General features: G+C 40.1%; 1 protein-coding gene across 14 annotated transcripts in view; it reads left to right on the top strand.

The window, feature by feature from the left end:
- MCF2L (MCF.2 cell line derived transforming sequence like) overlaps nt 1–15,072 on the top strand; it is a 158,981-nt gene that overhangs the window by 106,669 nt on the left and 37,240 nt on the right. The gene's annotated exons all lie outside the window — the stretch shown is intronic.

Genomic DNA, 15,072 nt, shown 5'->3' with positions numbered 1-15,072 from the left:
ATGGTTCTGACCTGGATGTAAGAGAAAAACTTTGTTGCTGGGAGAATAATGAAGCACAGAGACAGGCTGCCAAGAGAAGTTATGGAGTCTCTGCTGTTGGAGTATTTCAAGATCTGCCTGTAAAAACAACCTGGCTGTCAACAACCTGGCATGAATTTAGAGTTGATCATGCTTTGAGCAAGAGGTTGGGCTAGAAACCTCTTGATTCCCTTCAAATCTAAATCATTGTATGAGTAGAGATCTCCTTATGTCTTTCTCAAATTGGGCTATAAGGCTTTCTCAGACTAAAAAGCCTTAGAGATGCAGGTTGTGTAATGATCATGAAATGTTGATCTCAAACTGTATTTTGCTTTCTTTTTGCTGACAACATTCAGTACATCTTAGCATGGATTATGCTGAATTCACATTTGGAGCTATTCATGGCAGATGTCCTTTATGCATGTATACGCTGTTGTTTACTGTACGTGCGTGAAGAGAAAAAGTAATGGTCTTGTAAAGGGCCTTCCTCGTAATTATTTTGAAGGACCTGCTCGCTGTGAGGTACCACTGGTTATATGCAAAGCAGTACTGTGAGGTGCCATCCTGGTTGTACTTGTTAGTTCCTAGTTCATTTCAGAGAATGAAGCTGGGGAGCTAGCAGCCAATTGTTGCATTTTCTTTGTTTATCCTTGTGTTGGTTAAACTGCATGGTGCTAAGCCTCCATTGGTGGTATCTTTCTTAGATACTGTTATTACAAATAATTATGTACTAAATTCACATCTGCTCCTCCTTTTGAAAGTCCTTGGTGGTGCTCTTCATGGTGGCCCATTGAACTTCTACACAGAGTGTGGTATATGTGAGAAATTCTGATCAGAACAAACATCATCTGGTGCGGGGAGGGGGAGTGCTGAGTGCATCCCAGAGCATCGGTTTGGCAGGAGCATGTTTTTACTAATTGGAAGTCTTGGAGGAGATTTCTGGAGGCTTTTCTGTTAATTTCCCCTACCTGACAACAATGTATATTGAAGTAGAAGTGGCCATTCCTAAAGTCTGGTGGTTCTTCTGGGATTTTCTTCTTTCTTTAATTTGCAATTCTTTAGGAAGAGATTCTTGTTCTGTGCAAATGAAGGAGATAGCCCAGCTGACTAGATGTGAACAGTAAGGTATTAATTATTGTAAAAATTACAATACTTCAGGTGTTAGGGCGATAACACTTCAATTTCAACCTTGTAAAAATAATACCACTGTAAAGATGCTGATAAACCTGAGACCCTTTTGTGCCTGAGAATTGCTATAATCTGAAAGGGCTGAAGACACTCCTGACATTTGCACTAGAGGTGCTACAAGCTTACTGTATAAAATTTGTGTGTTTATGAGCCCATGTGCAGGCTTACAGGAATAAAAACTTACAGAAATGCCACTAGCTAGATGTTAGCATACATCCCTTTAGAAAGTGTGTTTTGCTAATGGTAAGTTATTCACAGTGTATACCTCAAAGAGGAGACAGGTTTGCAGTGTTCCTTGAATTGTGATTATTTCTAGTGCTGTTAAAGGTGTCAAAAAGTAGGATTTTTGGTGTTATCTTAGTTTTCAAGAGCAAAAATTTCAAATATTGTTTTGAATACTTTATAAACTGCTTTTGAGGGAAGTGGAGGCAGTTAATTTTTTTTTATTTTGTAAGTTTATTAAAGAGTAGCAAGGAGTACAGATTTACAGGAAGGACAGGAATACAGCCCACAGCTTTTATGCTTGAACTGCTCTCCAGATTAGTGTTACATAGGTTATAAAATACATAACTCTGGTTTTGGGCTGTTTTGACCAAGTAAGGGGAAATGGACTTTTCTAGCCCCTCAGAGCACAGACATGTCTGGAGCCACAACAGTTCCTCAGAAAGCTACTTGTGCTACTTGGTCCTGTACAAGATTTGTGGTCACAGCAAGGGGTTGGCAGCAATAACTCAAAGCTCATTGTCTGACTGCCTGCAGATGCATGTTAGGGGAAATGATATTTCATGGGAATGACAGTGAGGAGCTTCTAAAAGCCTCATAAGAAAGGACCTTTCTGTGCTCTGCAGTGGAGTTGACCCAATAAAATATTTACTGGTATAATAAATCTTAGCAGTGGCATCAGGATTTCGGGTTTTGTTCCCAAGTGAAAGAAGTAGTGTTGGTAATAAGACTAGCTTAGGACTTTGTTGAAAGAGGTAAAATTGAAACCTCTTAACCTACCTTTGTTATTCCCTCTAATTTAAAGGTAAATATGACCTTGTCCTCTCTTTTTGCATTCTTCTTTTATACTATCTAACCACTAAGTTTTGCAAGCTCTTTCTGTGTAAACTTTCATCTTTTTCATAGTGAACTTTAATCATGAAGAGTTAAGCGTCTCATGGGGCGCCTTGCATTTAGAAATAGAACTATTGTAAGCTGCATGTTACCAGCTTAGATGACCATGGAGCAGAATAGTGCAAACAGTAGAGTTACCAGCATGTGCTCAGATGTGTAAATGCCTGATACATGAGGATGTTAAGAAAGAGACAGTGGAAAGGGAATACCTCATCTCAATTTAAGATACTCAGTTAACCCTCGTGCAACTGTATATCATTAAGCAGAGAGCTGAACCATCTTCTTCAGGTGGGTGTTGTTAAAGTTGCAAGGTTAATTCAGGTTTACGATATGTAATGTGTGGTTTGTAATAATCTCATAATATTCAGTACAGATTCAGACGTAGTGTGTGACAACAGTCACGTACCTTGTATACTTAAAGATTGCTGCTTTATCAGGAAAAAATGATGAATTAAGGATGAGTACCATATGTAGTGGAAGATGACAGCTAATCCTTTTATAACAGCTGTTTTGGTAATGATGTGTGTTGTAAACCTGTAGGTGTAATACTTCTGAATCAGGTTTTTGCCTTTAGCAGATAGTATTTTTTTAATTACAATTACTATTGAATGGCAAGATAAGGTTTTTTAAAAAAAGGTGAGTATTCTCTTTGAAAGATATTCTTTTAGGTCAATTGATTTTTGGTTTTATACTGTCCTGGGTATACTGAGGAGGTATGGGTCGGTGCTTGGTCGGGCTGAGGGGAGCGAGTTATCGGTCGGCTGGTGTTGAGGTGTTGTATTCTCTTCCCTTGTTATTTCCTTTGTCATTATTATTATTGGTGGTAGCAGTAGTGATTTGTGTTATACCTTAGTTACTAAACTGTTCTTATCTCAACCCGTGGGAGTTGCATTCTTTTGATTCTCCTCTCCGTCCCCTGCTGAACCCAGGACAATACATATAGTACTCTAGATGAAAGAAGGAGAATCCATGGCAGTATGTAGTGTACTTAAAGCAATACTTTTTAGGAAGAGTATTTGAGCTAAAATGCTGAATAGGTACAAATACTTTACATATAAGTATTGATCCATGGGAATTAATAGTTCTTATTGATGGAGTTGCTGAATAAACTATAATAAGTGTCTGTAAATAAGTGTCTGTAAGAGGCCAGCTCTTTAAATTCAACTGGGTTTCAGTAGAGGATAGTGAGCAAAGTCTTGCATCTATTTGATATCCTTTGAGGCCATTTTATAATGTCCACATAGCTGGTTTGATTCTCTCTCTGCAGATAAAAATGTCTCCTATTACTTCATGGCTTGAGAACATTGGGGATTGCTGCTGAGCTGGGTCATGGAAAAGGAGGCCATGTAGAGCAAGACTGTCTAGCCTCTTAACTGAGTAAAAAAACCAATGACCTCCATATACAGTGTCCATCATTCTACTGCAAAGTGGGAGAAGCACCTGTTGGATATACCTTTTATAACCCGCATATACCAAGGTTGGAGAAAATATGTTCCAGTCAGGTTTGCAATAGGCTCCTGAAACAGCTGCCACCTGTACCCTTAAGAAGTCATCTTAGGGTACTCTGTTTTCTCTTCTTTTTTCCTCTGTTTTGAAAGTGTATTTCTTCTTTGTATTTATCCTAGTAAATAGACTAAGACTTGCAATGTATCCTGAAGGCAAGTGTTATTCATACTTAATTCTATCCATCACAGTGGTCACTGTAAACATTTTATTAACTTAAGTGTGTACACATTCTTGGAATATGAATTTACCAAATGTGGAGTGTAGTATGAGAACTTGGGCCAAGAAGAAATTAATAGTTAATTGCAGTGGTTAAAAAAAAAAACAAAACAACAAACAAACCCCCCCAAAAATCCCCAGGATCTTTCAACATACGGTTTTGCTTTTGGCTGTTTAGCAGTCTTTACTGCATTCGGAAAACAGAATGCTGTATGAGAGAACATAAGGATATAGTTTTAATGTTCCTTGTTGCTCATATAGGTTCATCTTTGAACAAAGAAAGCAATGCTGAATTTCTTGTGGCCATGAGAGGTTGAAAAATTAATACTTTAGAAGTGTAATATGGAGTCTTAAATTCAACATTCCTTTCAAGAAAAAGAGTGCAGATTAGAATATTCAGAACAGGTTTTGATGGACAGCGTGAGTCCCACACTGCAGGCCTTTTCACCTTATATTTCAACAGAGCCTTGTACGGTCTTTCTTTGCAGTGCTTTTCTGTTCCCTTGCATGATCTTCAGTATATCTCAGTTTAATTGGCATGTTCTGCAATTTCCTGTTTTGAAAGCTGTCCCTGTCAGTTTCCTGCCTGGGAAGAGCGTCCGCTTCTTTGGGATCCCAAATGCTTGAACACCATGTGGCCTTCTAAGAAATCCTGTTGTTTGTGGTATAGTCTGGCGTTGGAAACTAGGGAGCCATCCTGTCCAAGTAACGAAACAGAACGAGGTGACCTCTGAAAGTGTCAACATCCGACAGTTTGAAAGCTCAGTTGTTAAGGTTTGCTAATCTTTTGGTAGACCCTTCCTTGTTAAGGACATGAGGCCCTCATCATTTGGGATAACACTGGGACTGGAAACAAAACAAAACAAAGCCTCTGTTAAGCCCTCCTGTGGGTTCAGACCTGAGGAGACTTCACTAACATAGGCACACCAAAGTGTGGCTGGGTGGATTTAGATAGGGATCGGAAGAACATGCCACAGCACGATATGGTTATTAGAACTAACAAAGCTCAGCATGAGGGGCACTGGAGAGTACAGGGGTCATAGATCTTGGGTCTGGCCACTCTCCTTGGCACAGGTCCACTACTGCACTCCTGAAGCAAGAGGAGTGGTGTTGGGGTAATGCTCTGTTTTGGGCTGGTGAGCCCATCCATGCTGATCTTGTGAAAAGCTCGTGTGGGAGGGTAACCACATGCGTTTCCTCATTTATCTGCAAACTAAACAGGCAGCCCACCACTGGCTGAGAGTTAACCGCTTCTGTTTTATGGAGTGCCAGGGATGAACGTCAACACATAATGGGTAAGAAATGCTAAAAACCAGATGCCCTGACAGTTCTCATTGGCATGATGAGCAACAGCTTTGCAGTTTCAGAGTTTATTTCTGTCAGCTGTGCTTCATTTCAGTGTTGTCCTCCTTGTTGGATTACAATCCAAGCTGAAGATGTGGAGCCTGTACCCTGCTGTTACCTTGGCAGCTCCTCAAAATTGTCAGTAAGAACATCCCAGGACCTCCAGCAAAATCTCTCATGCTGTGTGTACCCTTCCTTTCTCAGAGCACAGCTGCCAAACAGTTGTAAATTCCATATGTTTCTCTAAGCAGAAAGGAAATGCAAAGGCTTAAATTTAAAATAAGAACATTGCATCTTAAAGTGGTAGTTTGAAGCTTTTGTGTCAGATACATAGTTTAATAAGATCAGGTCGAAGCTCAACATGTTACTTAAGAGTCTGAAATTTCACTGGGCTTGGAACAATTTGCACTTAATTTGATGTCCACCTATTGAATGTCTTAAACTTGGTTAAAGCTCAGCCCTGTACAGGCAAAGCCTTTTCAGTCTTTAAAATCCCACTTACACACCTTAAGGGCTTAGAGGATTTGAACAGTATGCATGACACACACTGTCCAGTGGTAAATTTAATCTGACAATGAGAGAACTGTAAAATTGTGAAAGTTAAGTACTAAAATGCTGGACCTCATGCAGGAGTTTTTATTAATCCAGTCTTAAAGAGGGTGTTCAATTCTCTAAACTTAAGTGTAAACTCTCTAAAACAAAACCTGCAGCGTTACATATAAGGTTGTGCCAATACTTTTTGCAGTGTCATTAATGGTTGTTGCAGTGTACTGCAAATATGTATAATTCCAATATCATAGTTCTGAATAGGTGTAAAAATGCTTTTATGAAGTCAGACTTAATAGTTCTAAGGTGAGGATCTCATATGCTTTCTGCTGCTTATATTTACTTAAGCTTAACCAGTGCACAGCCATTTTGCCTTTATTGACCTATTTATGCTTAATTGCCCCTCAAGGATAACATGGCCTATTTCAGCCATCTGTAGTTAAGTCTAAATGAGTCCTCAGTTGCTGTCTTGCTTCAAACAGTCCTTCCAAAAGAACTCCATGTGATCTGAAGAAATTACATTGTATTTTCCATTTAGAAAATGTAAAACTCCTTATTGTAGTTAATTTCACACACTAAAAGAGGATCTGTTAAACAATAACTTTGTCTTTCAATCATTATTTCTTTTACCTGCAGAAATGCATCAAAGTAATTCTGATTTTAGTCTGTGGGGTTCCTCAATAGGATAAAGCTTCCTAAATTGCCATAAAAAATGGCTGATGGGTACCATGGAAAGAGAATGAGCACATATGGTACAAGCAGATGTCCAGGCACTGGCAGATGATGATGCCTGGACATTTTAATTTTATTTTATTTTTTTTTAACACTGGCTACATTCCCTCAGCTCCTCCCCCCCCCCCCCAGCAGCATAAGGTTTTTGGAGCAGAAAGAATGTATGCATATATGATGGAATATAGCCAGCATTAATGTACTCCAATGAGTTGAGTTTGTTTTAAGGACAAATTGCCTCGGAAGTGGGAGAAGGGCTGTTTTGAGGATCTAGAGTAGCGTATGAGGTAAAGTGAGCTATAGGGACCAATCAAAGAAGGTACTGATGCCCATCTCTTTGAAATTGATTGGGGAGGGAAAAGAGAAATGGAACTGTGTACACTATATGTTGGTGCAAACACTTTAAAATAAATAAGGTTTGTTCTACTGCTGCTTATTCTGCTTATTTGGCTGAGGAACAAAAGCAGTGCCTTAAGTAAAAATGTTTGGATTCATATCTCTCAATTTCAGGGGACCTACTGCTGTGCAGGATAAAGACCTTCGGTTGCCCCTAGGACCAAGGCTTGAGAGCAGCTCTCCTGGTTGTCAGCGAGTTGTCACTCACCTCATCAACAGTACGTCTCTGGTAGTGACCCATCTTCCTTGCTGGTTCTTGCTTTGCAGGCAGATGCAGTGAGCTGTTGCAATCACAGTTCTGTGGTGACAGAAGGGTTTTCAGATCAGGGGTAGGGCTGCATGTTAACCACAAGTGGCTTTCTGGGCTACAGTCATCATGAAGTCTAGATGAGACTTCCGAAGTTTTGAATTATTATCAGTCCCTTACACAAAGCTCTTTGAAGTTTCTTTCATTATTTTGTCTCCTGTTTATCTGGCCTTTAAGATCTCCTGTCACTGACACAACGGCATGTGTAATAATCTTGCCTGTGCTTATGAAGTTTCAAAAGGCATTTTCATGGTGTCACTCTTCCATGCTATATGATTTTGCTAATCGGTTCTGCCTCATGAGCAAATTGTGACCACTTGTCTATCATGGTTCTTATTTATGCCACTTCGCAACCCAGCATTCATCTAAACTTTTCTTTGCCTGAATGCTGTGAGATCCTAAAATACAATTTTGTGTATCTGATGATTCCCCACTCCTTAGAAAAATGAAGTACAGTATGAGTGTTTTCAGACAAACATGGAGCATGAACTAATAACAGCTGAGACCAAAAGTAAGCATAATGGGGAAGGGAAGAGATAAGGTTTTCATCAGTGCTACACTGGATAAGATCTAGTTCACTGGAATGTGGTAGTGGAGGGAGGCAAATGCATCAAATTTCTTATCTGAACCTTGTCTAATGATGAAACTTTAACAGGTTCAGCTCCAACACAAAGGCTCAGATTTTCTTCATTTCCTGTGCAGCTTCATCTGTTTCCCTGAAGGGAAGGCAGAAACTACCAAAACCAAAGTAAAGAGAAGGTCCAAACACTGTTTTGAATGTGCATCTAGTAACAGAATTCCAGTGTAGAATGAAAAGGGTTGTAGAATAGCATGCATATTGTTTTATTCATAGTGATTTAGTTGGGGTTTTGGGGGGAAAGGAGAAGGCAGTTTTTATTTTCAAAATCAGACTTTAAACATAAGAATCAATGAGAAATGGTGCCTCCTTGCTTATAGCTTATGCTCCTCCTGTGGAGTGTCACAGCACCAGCAGTGCTCGACAAAATGCAGCTGTTACTGCCAGGAGCTTTATATATAATAATTTTTACTCGGCATTCAGTGAGCTTGGACCGACCACTAGAGGCTGCACTTGTATAGCAGCACTTCTGACTGCCTCATTTTAAATTTTCTTTCCTGGAATTCCTTCTCTTTCCTACATTTCTTCATGAACAATGGTCAGCCTTAGTTTGACTTTGGTAGGGTTTTTCCTTCCACAGTTGAAGTTCATTGAGCTGACTATGAGAAAGCCCAATTATCAAATATAGCACACTACAGACACTCACTAGTTAAACACAGTAAGGAGTAGATAGCAAGTTTTTTTCCTGATTTCAGAGGTGCGGATACAGAGAGATATGTGCAGTGCAGTAGCTTCCACGCCACCAAGCACTGGCTTTAAATTGAGCACCTCGGGAAGCTTGAGATGTGCCTGTTCCTCTGTTCTGTGCTCTATGGGTGGTTTTCCAAGGAGATCAGAAACAGTGGACATGTCCTCCCAGTTGTGCTTCCTGCATTAGCTAGCTGATTTCTTCAATGTTTTCAGCTAAGGAGTTATAGGTTACAGAAAATAAAGACAAAATTATAATATTCATCCCGAAGTTATGAAGAAGTTAATCACTGCATCCACATTTTTGTCCCATATGCAGTGCCATGTGCCAGAAATAGAGTGTGCTCATCAGTTCTTTTATTCCAGCAACATTTACAAGAAAAAAATAACTGGTATCTGATAGAGCAGTTACACATCTCAACTAAAAGTGATTCTTGAGGGAATCTGAACTCAGGTGTCAGGCCTACACCTTGAATCATATCCAAAATATCATACCAATTTGCTTTACAGCTAAAGAGGTCTGCCAGGTGGCCAAAGAGCTTCACCTGGATGTTCATAAATGTTACCCTTCGTAGGAATGATTCTGTTCTCAGATGTGTGCAATATTCTTTGACCTCAGTTAGTCATACATGTACATCTGTGGCAGAATTTGGCACCAAACTGCTCTTTTCTGTCTAACCGGATGTCATGACAGCATCATACATCTGTTTATACAGCCATCTTTTGGAAATATGCTTTCATTCTATTTATTTTCCTGGCAGATCGTTTCTTTGCCACTAATGCCTCAATATCAGTGCAAATCTCAATTTTTCTGTCAAAAAAATAACAAAATAGAATTCTAAAGACCTTGCTAGTTAGTGTCTGGTTTCCAATCACCTGTTCCTAAGAAAAGAAAGAGAATGCTGTTCTTGGTTACCCTAGCCTGTATGCTGATGACTGAATATAGAATGACTTCTGACTTCAAAGAGTGATAGCTGCTGGAAGCATTTTTATCACTGGGGACATGATGGGAATGCTTCATGTTCAAAGTGTTGTTTACCTCTGTGCTCAGGCTACTGGACTGTCTTTTGTATATGCTGAACCTGTTTAAGCTCCAGCTTGTCTTTTTCTGCGCTGGATACAGTTCTATATTTGAGGGGGGATTTATTTAGTTTTAAGAGTTGGTCCACCCAGGCTTTATGGCATGCCCAGGCATAAATCTGCTATATAGACAGGATGGGTAGTACCATCCCTAAGATGATCTGTCATCGTGTTTTGTATGTTTGCCCTTTTGTGGCTTAGTATTATGGCTGAAAATGGGTGGATGAGCCAGTTCCATGGTCCTTCCTACATAGGCCTATATGTTGCATGCAAAAAAATACAAAAATCAGGATTTGTGAGCATCCTGAGACCCCACATCTCTTTAAGCAGTGTGTATGTCACTGATGCACATTGATGGTCAGTGATGAGCCACAGAGGGTGAGCAAGTTTTACAAATGAGTGGTACCAGGGATCTAAAGACAGCTTCAGCTGCTTATAACGTAGATTACTGCAGACATTGCCTTGGTGCTCTGCTCAGTGCAGTAAATCTTCACTGAATGTTACTGAAGTCCTACTATCAAAATAGCTGTTCAGCTGTTGTAAACAAGACTTTCTAATCAGTTTGTATGTATACGTAGAGGTAGTCAAGGTAGGGAACAATCTCAAATGGAATGCCAACCAACTGTGTAATAATAAGGCTTTAAGACTGAAATTCACTTTTATTGAAATGGGATTATTTAACCTAAAATGTTGCACAGAATTTCAAATGTGCAAAAGTTTTACACTATCAGTTCTCTGTGGTGAACCTGAAGAATTGCTTTGTTTTGTTTGTGGTACATGAGTAGTTTCTATACAGCAGTGTAGAAGCAATGGGAACTTACTTGTGTAGCAGTTGTCACCACCCATACCTTGGAGAAATGCAAGGATCTTTCAGATGATGACTATATAATTGCTTCCACACACCCCAGAGGGAAGTTTCTTTCTGCAGGCCTATGTATTATAAGCTTTCCCACCCTTTCCCCCAGGTGCATGAGCTCATAAATCTTGCAAATGAGACAAAGAGGGAGATGTCCCCACAATCTAAAACTGAGGAGTCACTAAGTAGAAAATTCAGTTCCTGCTCTACAGTCTTACATGGAGAACTTGGTGCTTGTTTGGCAGGTACTTCAACCTCACTCTGTTTTCTCCAAATGGTGTTACACTGGCTCTCCAAGGCAGAAGGAGAGGACTGAGCAGCAAGTTTATCCTCTGCTGCATTTTCTCCTGTCATCTGTGGCCTCTGGTCCCTTTCCACTGCTTTCTACCTTTCTGACCTGGCCTTTGTGAGTTTGCCAGATACATTTCCTGCAGAGCAGGAATGGTTTCTCTGCCTTTCTAAAAATGTTCTGTTCTTTGTGCTGGTAAGTAAACAGAAGAAGAGAGCTTATCCCATGATGGGGGATTTTTGTGTGTGATAGGAGGGAAACAAAGGAAGGAAATACTAAGTTTGAATTACAAGCTTATATAAATTATGTTTCAGAAAGTACACCGGATACAAGACAAGTTAATGCATTAAAGAAAACAGAGGTTGTAAGGGAAGTGTCAAGGAGCCTTAATAGGCAGGTTGTTCTGCTAAGGTTGTCTGCTGTTTCTCACTGTTGGCTTCCAGTTGTTTATAACTCTGCCAAATTTTCTTTCCATTAGTGAGGTCTCACCTGAGTTTTTGGTTTAAAGTTTGGCCAAAATAGCTGAGGTGCTCCCAAGAAAGGGGACATATCCACTGTGTTTTTCAAACACTGAAACAGCCAGCCTTTTAAGTCCTTCCATCCTTTCGTCAAGGACTTGAACTTGACACTTGAAGGAATGATGGCCTTTGTGTCAAGGAAATACCTTCAGAAAAATCTGCCTAAATCCCAGGTCACGAATGCTAAGTAGCTACTCAAATTTGTTGTAAAAAAAAGGACAGCTTTATCCTGGGGCTGAGCAGGGGTTTCTCTATGGTTGCAGAACTAATTGCTCTAAATTCAAGTCCACTACCAGGGCTGAGAGCAGGAAGACTGTGATGGGATGTGAGTGCCGCCTGTTGACAAGCAGGTAGTGCAGGCAAGCTGCCTGACTCAACAGGTAAGACCGCAGCCAAAATAAGGGTCCATCAGAAGGAAGATACTGAAAGACTGAGCAGGAAGTAGGGTGAGGGAGACTTGGGTTGGAGGATAAAGGGGACTGTGATATTCAGGAAGGGGTGGGGTGAGAACCTATTTGGTCATTTCTTCTGACAGTATTGAGAAGGAAAAAAAAAATGGAAAAAGAAAAAAAAAAATTAAGCTCCAAGACTTTTCTTTTTGAGCTATTCTTGGGATAAGGCAGCAAGGAATGAAAATGGTTGAAGGGATGAATGAGAGAGACAAATGTAGGTGCTGGTGGTAAGTCTGTTGGAGCATGATACACAGATGCAGGTCCTGGGCTAAGCTGATGATTGCAGTGCAACTGGAGCAAGCCAGGGGGTAAAGCCTGGTGAGCAGTACAGGCCATATCCATCAGGGCATGTTTCTGCTGAGACAGTGGAAGCTGAAATGCTTTGCTCTCAAGTTAAAGGCATGGAGGGGGAAATCAATATTTGGATAGAATGTAGTAAATATGGCTGAGGGAAAGACAGACAGCTGTAATTCACAGTTAAATCAGGAGCCAAAGGGCAATTTAATACCTTCTTGTTACCAAAGCATTATTCATCCTGTGCCCTAAAAGAGAAGGGGGTGTTGCAAACAGTCTTGTAATTACGTATTCAGGTGTGTCTGGCAGCAAAGGGAGGTCAGTAGAGCCAAGGGTGTATTGGCAAACAAACCTGTTTCTAATATTTACTTTTCATGAATACGTGACTTTGTTGTCTTCATAATGTTCTCAACTTTGTTGTACACAATGTCTTAGCTTGGTTTGTTGCTTCCTGCCTAGGGCTTGCTGGAGCTGGATCCCAGACTCCAAAGCCAGCCCTTCACAAGACGCTTTTGTCAAGATAAGATTTTTCCCACCATGTACAGAACAGAGCATTTTTCAATTTTTCTTTAAAGCAATCTATATTAATGGAGTGTTAACAGTTTGAAGTCAGGTGCTCAAGAATTTGCACTGGGTCTCTTCTAGCCAGCAATGGCAAATCTTGGCTTTTATGTCTGAGCCTGGAAGAGGACCACAGTCTGAGTAATGAAACCACCCAACATATTTGATCCAATGGAAAAAGAAGGATGGCTGAAGATATCTTTTTGGGCTATCTTAGAGATGTGCTTTCCTTTGTCAACTCTTCCATTTCAGAAAGCCTTGTTGGGTTGGGGGTTGTTGGTTTGTTTTTGGTTTTTTTTTTTCCCTAGGAGAATTATATTAAGCTCTGCTTGTTGCCAGGTATTAAGACAGACAATTGTGTGTAGCTGCCATCTAGATTTTCTCCAGAATTCCAGCTGAGCCTGTCTTTCCCTGTCCTCCTGGAGAGAAATCTGATTGATTGCTCTGTCAGAGGCTTTAATTTTATTCCTGTTACACAGAAATGTCAATATTTCTTGAAATACGATGCAGATGTTGCATTTAGGAACCTGGTGGGATCTGAGATGATGCTTCCACAGAGGACGTATGCAGAAATTCCAGGACTCCCAGGGACTTCTACTGAGTAGGGAAAATAGCTCTGTAAGAGCGTGAATACTCAGCAGAATACACTTCAAACTCCACATGAGCTGCTGTGGGAGCAGCTGGTAGCACCTTTTGACTCCATTCATCCATGTTTAGGCTGTATGTCTGAAGGAGTTTGTTTTGGTACCTGATTTTTGTGGAACATGGTTGCTATTAGCATTTTTTTTTTGCTCAGTCACTAAAGGTTAAAATGGTGAGAACTTTAAATGGGGAACAGGAAGAGGCTAAAATCAATCTGGATCTCTTTCCTCCTCTTTCCCTTCAAGTAAAGAAAGAGTAGGAGGGGGAAGACTTAGAAAATCATGGAAGCTTTCAGTAGTGGCAAGCATATTGTTAATATAAAGCCCAGTTTGCAAAGGTTATTCAGGCTTACAAGGCAAGTACTCAGATGTTGTTTATCAGTGTTGTCCTAACCCAGAGGCAAGAGTTTAGTAATGTGCACTGAATGTGGGCAGTAAGAGGTTGATTTTAGTATTTCCTGTGTTAAAATGACTGCTTACCTTCTTCTGAAAGTCAGTGTTCATTTGCATTTTTTATGATTATTCATGTTTTGCCCTAAATATTTAGTCTGTAAATTTGAGAGAGATTAGTTTGTAAAAGAAAGGGAATAGACCATAAGTCATGCTTAAATTTGTAATTTTGCAGAGTAGCTTAAGGTGACACATCGGGGTGCCTGTGTTCTTCATCCTCCTCAGCATCACGCTGTTATGCTACCGACATAACCTAATAAAGCAATGCTGGTGTTTTCATGATTCAGCAATCTTGAATAAGGGATCCTGACATTCTGTCATGTTGTTTTTTATATTGTCTTTTAATATATGACAATAACAAATCAGTGCACAATATTTGTAAATGTCACACAGCGCATACAATAGGTCTTGCAGTATATTATTATCTGGACTGAAAATACAGCACATCTATTAAAAATGACCCAGTATATGAGAAAATAACAAATCTGAGCCTGTCTGCCTTGTATTTGCCCGTCGTTTTCATTTTGATTGCGATTGGCTGGCAAGGGCTGCTGCTGGCATTGCACAATTGGCTTAGATGGAGAATTACAAAACAGGAGCAGATCTCTTGACTGGGACTCGGTAGCACATGCAGCTGAGCACAGGCGAAAAAGAAAGGTCACCCGTATGCAAGGATTTCAGCACAATCTCACAGATGTTTCCATTCCAGAGAAGTGCATCTGATCTCATTCTTCTCATCTACGAGTTGGACTGTTTAAATGCCGTAGGGATTTTTTGTTTTGGTGAATGTAAAAATGCACCTGGGAACAAGTTTGCAGCCTGGAGGCATATGAGAATTTTGGGTGTGCAGAGCAATATCGTGAAATGATCAGAAGGATCTGCATTTTTAAGGGTTTTAAATATCAGTGAGGAGAAAGACAATTCAAACAGAAGGTTAAAAGCAGATGCAAAAGGAAAGCAACTTCATTTTGATACTGAAATTATACTGGAAACAGCATGAAAGAGGGATTACATCAGCACCAAAACAATGGAGAGTCAAAGGGGGTTATTTTTCTCTGAAATAATCTCTGTACAAGAAATGTAAAAACTACCTTTCATGAAAAAGAATTCCTGATTTGATTATGGTTTGAAGGTCTGTGGAACATATTTGGGACTGCTGCATCTTTCCAAAGGTGTGTACAGTATAGTGTATCTTTACTTGAGATGCTTAGGTGAAGAAGACTCTGCACAAAAAGGGCATG

This window comes from Pezoporus flaviventris, unplaced genomic scaffold (assembly GCF_033815535.1).
Source record: "Pezoporus flaviventris isolate CSIRO_AGI_PZ_B2104156 unplaced genomic scaffold, CSIRO_AGI_Pfla_v1 ptg000072l, whole genome shotgun sequence".
NCBI lineage: Eukaryota > Metazoa > Chordata > Aves > Psittaciformes > Psittacidae > Pezoporus > Pezoporus flaviventris.
This window is presented reverse-complemented; position numbering and strand designations above follow the sequence as displayed.